Below are 7,629 nucleotides of genomic sequence, written 5' to 3' on the forward strand. Positions count from 1 at the left end.
TGAGCTAAAAAAAAAAACAAGTTCCCAGTAGACTATCATAGTAGGTAACAAAATTCGCAGGCTGTTTATGGTAGTCAAAGCTGAAACATAAAGACACTAAAAGGGTGAGAAAAAAAGGATGAAAGCTGGTGAAGCTATATTTTATCAGAAAATATTCTTTAAGAATGAAAGTATTCTTGAGGCACCTGAGAGACTCAGTGGGTTGAACATATGACTTTGGCTCAGGTCATGATCTCACAGTTCATGGGTTCAAGCTCCATATTGGGCTTGCTGCTGCCAGCTTGTCAGCATGGAGCTGGCTTTGGATCCTCTGTCTCCCTTTGTCTGCCCCTCCCCAACTTGCGCCCTCCCAAAAATAAATAAATATAAAAAAAAGAATAAAAGTATTCTTACTAATAAAAATTGTCACTAAAGATTATAGTGGAGTAGTTCTAAAATTACATTAGATATATTATAGAATTGAACAAATAAGTAAATGTGGTATTTTGGGGAGCCAGGTTTCTTACAGTGAAAGAACACACAGGGACCACACACACACACACACACACACACACACACACACACACAAAGTATACATATACACATGCCCATATACACATGCACATACATATCTATACATATTATATACATTATGTATATTATATACATATTATACACATTATATATATTATATATACATATTATATACATACATATATACACACACACACACACACATATATATATATATAAAATAAAAACCAAAAATAAAATAAAATAAAATAAACACATTTCTTTAAAATCAAGAATGATACAAGTAGGCTGGCAAGTTTGCTGGCTTGAAAAGTAAGCCTTCTAAAAAATAACAAGTAAATGAATGAATGACATAACATATGTGGGACAATTTTTGGGGGGAAAATTACAAAACTTTTGAAAGTATTAAATTAGATAATTAAAGAATAAATATATTATGCATATAATAACAAAATAATATTTAAAGATGTTGATCTTTCCAAATTGTCCCATAAATTTATGCAATTCCAATCAAAATCTTAAAACAAATTTTTCATGGAAAAATAGAAATCAATTTAAAAATTTTTGTAGAACAGAAAAAAAACGGAAAAAATATTACAAAAAACTCATAATTAAAGGAGGAAGCATTACCCAACAAAATAGCAAACAAAGATTATTAAGCCAAATTCATTTGGAGAGATGATAGGAAAGCCTGGATTTAAAAATTTAACAAAATAGGGGGTGCCTGAATGGCTCAGTCAGTTGGGCGTCAGACTTCACCTCAGGTCATGATCTCATGGGATCATAAATCAGTGGGGAAAGGGTGGACTTTCAATAAATGGTACTAAGGGAAAATTTCAAATAAAAAAAAGTGAAATCAGATCCCTACCTCACATTATGCACAAAAAAAACCAGTAACCATAAACATGTACCTTTGCTTTTTACAAAGGAAAACATGACAACTTTCAGAAAAGATTGTCTCCCTCTCCCACTGTCTCCTAATGTTCTCTGCGTGCTACCTGGTGCAGCCTGGCACCTCTTTTGTAAAACAGCTGCTAAAGCTATAGCATCCAGGGTGCCTGGATGGCTCGGTCGGTTAAGCATCAGACTTCTGCTCAGGTCATGACCTCGTGGTTTGTGGGTTCCAGCCCCACCTCGAGCTCTGTGCTGACAGCTCAAAGCCTGAAGCCTGCTTTGGATTCTGTGTCTCCCTCTCTCTCTGCCCCTCCCCTGCTTGCACTCTGTCTCTCTGTCTCCCATAAATAAATAATATTAAAAAATTTTTAAAAAAGCTATAGCATCCATCTCAGCCAATGAAAAGCCCATTGTACAGTCTCAGGACTGAGAACACAAATGAGGTTAATTTAAAGTGGCAGGGCAGGCACTGTAGTGCTGTTTAAGATTAAAATGTTTTTACCACTTAGTACACTAATGAAAACATATTGTGAACAACTGGGTTTTTCAATAAGGCAGATCAGCTCTTGATTTGGTGGGCAGCCAATCAATAGGGCAGATACTGAGCAGAGCTGGAAATGGAGAATAAAGATGCCAGTGGGGTGTCCCAGCAGCAGACAGGTGTATCTGCTAAACAGAAAGAAACAACTACTTTTCTCCAGAACTGTGCTCCCATGTAAGGCAAAGTATTCTAAATTGAAGAACCACAATTTGGTTCCAAGATACTCTGCTATGTTAGGTTTTCTTTAGTCTTTTATTTTCCCCTCCTGATTTGTTTTAATTGTACGTAAGACGACTGACATATGCACACAGGTACACTGCATTTTATTTTCCGAACAGACAATGATATGCAAGGCTGCGTATGAAAGGACTTCTCAGCTCTTAGAAACTCCTATATGACTTTCAGTCCTTTGAACTTTTGTAATTAGGCCATCATCAATAAACCCTTCTCAAATTATCCTAACTTGAGTTGTGACTTCTGTTTTCTAGGACTCTGATGCATACACCTTTTTCCACAGGCTTCACACCAAATCAGAATCTTTGATGGCTAAATTTCTATGACTGTCCACTGGTCGGTGTCATCTGTTCTGGCCAAGATCTCAGATTCTGAATCCTCAGAGAAGGGACCAGAATTAGATAGCCAGCAGCCTCAGAGCCCAGCCAACATAAACTTGAAAGTGTGTTTCTAGAAATTAGGATGACAGCTAATGAAGCGAGTTCCTGGGAACCACAATTCTACACACAGCAATATGTTCACACAACTCTTACAAGCAATCTATACACCATGGAATGGAAGAAAGCATATTAAGCCCCTATTTACTCAGTAACAGATTTCTTAACTTTCTTTCATAAACTTAAAAGCTTATATAAATAAACTTTCTAGGCTCCTGGTGTATGAAGGAATTTGTTAATGACGAGTTTATTCATTAAGTAAAGTCACAAACCTTACTGTTTACATATTTTAAAAATAAAGATACAAAAACTAATCACTAACGAAAAAAAATAAGATACAATATTTTTCTGGTCTGAAGATCCCTTTACCTTCAGACACTGAACACAATATTAACTCTGGAATTGCAAGGTCAGGAGCAAGGATATCAGATCCCAGAGGTTTTAGTTCCTGGGCAGCTTGTGAAGTTCAAGATCCTTAAGCATGCTGATCACAGCTGGGAGGATTTGTTTTGCTCTATTATTTTTCTGTGCTGTCAGATAATTAGCAGTACTTAAATTCTATCTTTTTAAAGCTCTCTGCTTTTCTCCAGCCTATGCGTTTTATTTTAAATGTGTCTCTAATATTAATGGCAGAAGGTATTTCACAACTCAGCTCCGAGTACTTTCCCAGTGCCATCTACTATTGATCTCCCTAACAGCCTCTCCCCAACCTCTCCCTGCTCCTGGCACAGCCATACACTGATACTCCTACTACAGATAAGGTTGCTATCCTTTTTTACCCATGTACCTCATGTCTCCCTGTCTGGAATTCCCTCCCCACCTTTACATTGAACCCTTTCTAGGAGCTGCCTCTTGATATTTTCCTTCCACTCCTTTTCACACTGAATTGTCTTAGGGCTCTAGTATATTCAGGGACCAGAAGTCCCTTCCTTCCTCCCTACATCTTCCTGGGCAGGTGATGTCTGCCCTGCCCTGAAATACGATATTAGATTTCAGTCAACCTGCTTTGCATGTTGTGAGAAGCTGCTTTGTGTCAGGTACCCTGCTAAGCCCTAGAGATACAAAGACAGCCAGGGTGGCATAGTAAAGCTGGAAGACAACGGACCTTAGTCAAAGAAGCACATTACAATGGTCCATCCTGGAGGCACATGAAAAGGCTCTCAGAGCACAGATGCTATAAACAGGAAAGATGACTGAAGGCCATGAACAGTGGGCAGGAAAGAGTTAAAAATATTTCCCACCGGTCCCAGTCTGCACTGTTTCATTGCAAGGTCACATGCATACAGTTTCTGTTCTGTGAGAATGAACACAGAAGACAAAACAAAACAAAACAAAACAAAAAACCAAACAAAAAACCCCAACATCTTAAACCAAATACTGTGTTTTCTGGTGGAGGATACCAATCTTCTTGCTGCCCTCTCTTTTTGTCCAGAATCATAAGGCAAAGACTGATATCCCTATGAGAACGCAGGGCCGCTCTATGACTGTATCAAATCTCCTATGACAGGTATGCATTGCACAAGGTCTCTCTCTTCTTTGGCATTTGGCATAGCTGCAATTCCGAATTTTTTAAAATGCGATAGCTTGATGATTTTCTATAATGTGACACTGTAATAGTCACAGATCAGGGCTTGCTTGTTTCTCCCATCTTTGCACCTTTAGCACCCATCACAAGGCCTGCCACATGAAAACACTCAATAAATAGGTGTCAGAGAAGAGCCAATAAATGATAATACCATTATCAACTAGGTATCTCCATAAATTTAGATACAATGTTTCATATAATCCTTACAGTAATCCTTTTTTAAATATAAGATCACTGAGTCTTTGAGAGCTGAAAAATGGGAGGTTTATGATTTGAACCCAGGTCCACCTGGCTTGCTGCAGCCTCACTCTTAGCTACACTGTCATATAATAAGATCTATTAGAGGAGAGGGTTGATACAGCAAGTTTCCAGAAACAACAAGGGCTGGAAGCAACAGACAGAATGAAAAGTCATTTTTAGCAAGTCCATCGGACACCGAATGTGGAAGTGCCGAATTCCTGCTGATTTCCATTCCACAAAGACAAACTGGAAATCACTTAAATATCCAAAGTAAGAAAATTGTTAAGTCAGTTATGGCTATGGCACATTTTGTTTTGTTTTGATATATTCATTTTTTTAATTTTTATTTTTGGAAGTAATACATGTATAGAACTTAAAAACTAACATACTAGTACAAGGCTTGTTACAAGAAACAGTGATCCCTTGACTCTACTTTTCTTCCTCAGTAGCCCTTCTCTAAGAATAAATCAGAGATAAAGAATATTTAAATTCTTTAACTGTTTCTTCTTGCATTTGCCTTCATGTTTCAGACCAGTACCACCAAGAGACCAGGCACGGATCTGGTACCAGATCCAGGCATGGTTTCAGATCTAGGCACGGATCTGGTTCTAGCAGATCAGATCACTCCTGCTGGATAACACAAGTATTTCTTTCTTGGGATCTTCTAAGACTGAACCATTAATATGGTGCTTACTTGCTGATGTGGGATGACTCATTTATATCAGACACAGGATAAGTTCAGACCCTGGACTTCCAACTTTCCACTGTTGACCCTTGGCTTAGAGCTGCACCTAGAAGCCTGTGCAATGGATCTCACCCATCCATGTTCCACTTATCCTGCTACTTCAGGTCTACAGCATCCAAACATGGACGTGTGGTTTTGGTGGTGATGGAGGAAATTCTTTCGCCTGTATGCCCTCTGCCACTGGCACTATCCACTGTCAGGCAGTCCTACAGAAGTGCTGTGCCCCCCCCCACCCCAGGGTTCTTGAGACTGTTGCTCCTGAATACCAACAGGCCCTTCTCATCCATTTGCTCTAATTGCCTCCAGTGCATGAAGACATATCAATCTCCAGGGTCAGTCTTCAGCTGTGCTAGACAAGAGATAGACAGTCTCTGTTAATGTAACACCCCATCAGCTTTTCTGAGTCACTGGAAAACAGTATTCACAGAAAGTAACGGTTTAACCAGCATTAAATACGTAGAATTAGGGAACTGTAAAGTAAGATCTATATTATTTCAATACAGATTCTGAAGAAATAGTGCCTTATGAGTAATAACAGTACTGCTATCTTTTTTCTCAGGGCAGTGAAGAGATATGAAATTAGCCAAAAATGGAACTGTTGACAATAAAGAACACAATGCTATGGTTTCTGTGCCTGAACTAGAAGAGGTGTTCCTGGACACTATGATACTTCCCAAATGTAAATACCTCTTCTTTTCTCTACATATGCAAATAAATCAAATCCTGATATCTTTCATGGGCCCATGAACTTTATCACACACCTTAAACTGAATTGTTCATGTAAAAAAAAAAAGGCACTACAAAAGTATTATCCTGTATCCTACATACCTTAGGGGAGGCTCTATTTTATAACTTGCAGTGTTGCTACTTCAGAATTTCATAATTTTAGACATTATCTATTGAGCTCCTTCTCTAGAAGATCAGAAATGATCTTTCTTAAACTTCTTCAGCTTCACATATATATAAATTTATATACGTGTGTGTGTGTGTGCGTGTGCGTGTGTGTGTGTAAATTCCGACACCAAAGTAAATAGCAGGTTTGCTTCCACAACATTGCTAACATACCAGAGTCCCCGAGGAAGTGCTAGGTTTATTTTCACAGCCAATTTTTGCCTTTTGGATGCCCTGGGTCCTGGCTTCATTCCCAGATTAGGTCTTGGCTCCTGCTAAGAGTCAACCAACTGCTAAAAATGCAGAGACTTAGAAGCCAAAGGACTGGAAAAGAAGAGCTTGAAGAACGAGCCAGCCTGTCAAGGATCCAACAGGCTGTAACTGGTGGAGGGGGGCTCCTGCCAACTATCACAGGGATTCCAGAGTAGACCACAGAACATCTGGGACAGGCTGCGGAAGTTCAAGGGTGGAACTGTTCCAAACGTGATTCCTGACTGTAATCTAACTCCAATTCTTTTCATCTGATTATGTTTCATGAGTTTCTTACTTTGACTCTTCCTCTCATAGTGTTTTTTTTTTCCTTTTTCCACACCCTTCAACAACTCCCACTATTAGCAGATAATAAAATTCCTTTCTGCCTTATTCAATGGCCCCAGCAGAACATAAGTTCACTTTATTAGTTATGCCTTACTAGCTGCCCTAAAAGTCTATACCCAGGGTAGAGCATAAGCCTGAGAAGTTTATAGGTCCCAATAAGATTAGCCTTCTACAAACTCTATAGAAACCAGAGCTCCTTAGGAAGCCCAAGACCTTTGCTGAAATATGAGGGTTATACAGTGTCAGCTTTCCTATGTTCATAGATGCAGAGCATTGAGCAATAAAGAACAAAAAGAGTGTTGAGGAAACAATATGTAGAGGTGAGGTGCTGAGCAATAAGGAATATGGAGAAACAGCCTGTCCTAGGAATCAGAGGCAGCAATTTCAACTACAACCCTCCCACAACCCCATCTCTAAATATAGGTGGGAGAAAAGCCTCTCATAATGGAATGACGGGGTTAATAGTAGCATTTTGTCTCAGGAAGCATTTTCCCTTTTGGAAATGTTCCCCATTCTGATTTATTACTTTACTCTTAATTTAGCCTAGACCAAACATTTAATTTTAAAAGTACTTTGCTGGGACATTCTATATGCCTACATATTTAAAAGTAATAAATCCACAAGGAGTCGTTGTGGTATCAGAAGCGTCTTGACTGTGGTAGCAAATACATGAATCTATGCAGGTAATAAAATGTACAGAACTTAACACACACATAAATAACAATGAGTACAAGTAAAACTGGGGAAATCATAATATAATCTTTGGGTTGTACAAATGTCAGTATCTTGGTCGTGATGTCATGTCATGTTTTGCAAAATGTTATCTTTGGGGTAAATTAGGCAAAGTGTACAAGAGATCCCTCCGTATTATTTCTTACATCTTCATGTGAATCTGCAATGATCTCAGATTACAAATAATATTTACAAATAATAATGAATCAGGGGTTCCTGG

The sequence above is a fragment of the Lynx rufus genome, unplaced genomic scaffold (genome assembly GCF_022079265.1).
Source record: "Lynx rufus isolate CCGP_SWC_20201006 ecotype Redwood Valley unplaced genomic scaffold, mLynRuf1.p SCAF_13, whole genome shotgun sequence".
Lineage (NCBI taxonomy): Eukaryota > Metazoa > Chordata > Mammalia > Carnivora > Felidae > Lynx > Lynx rufus.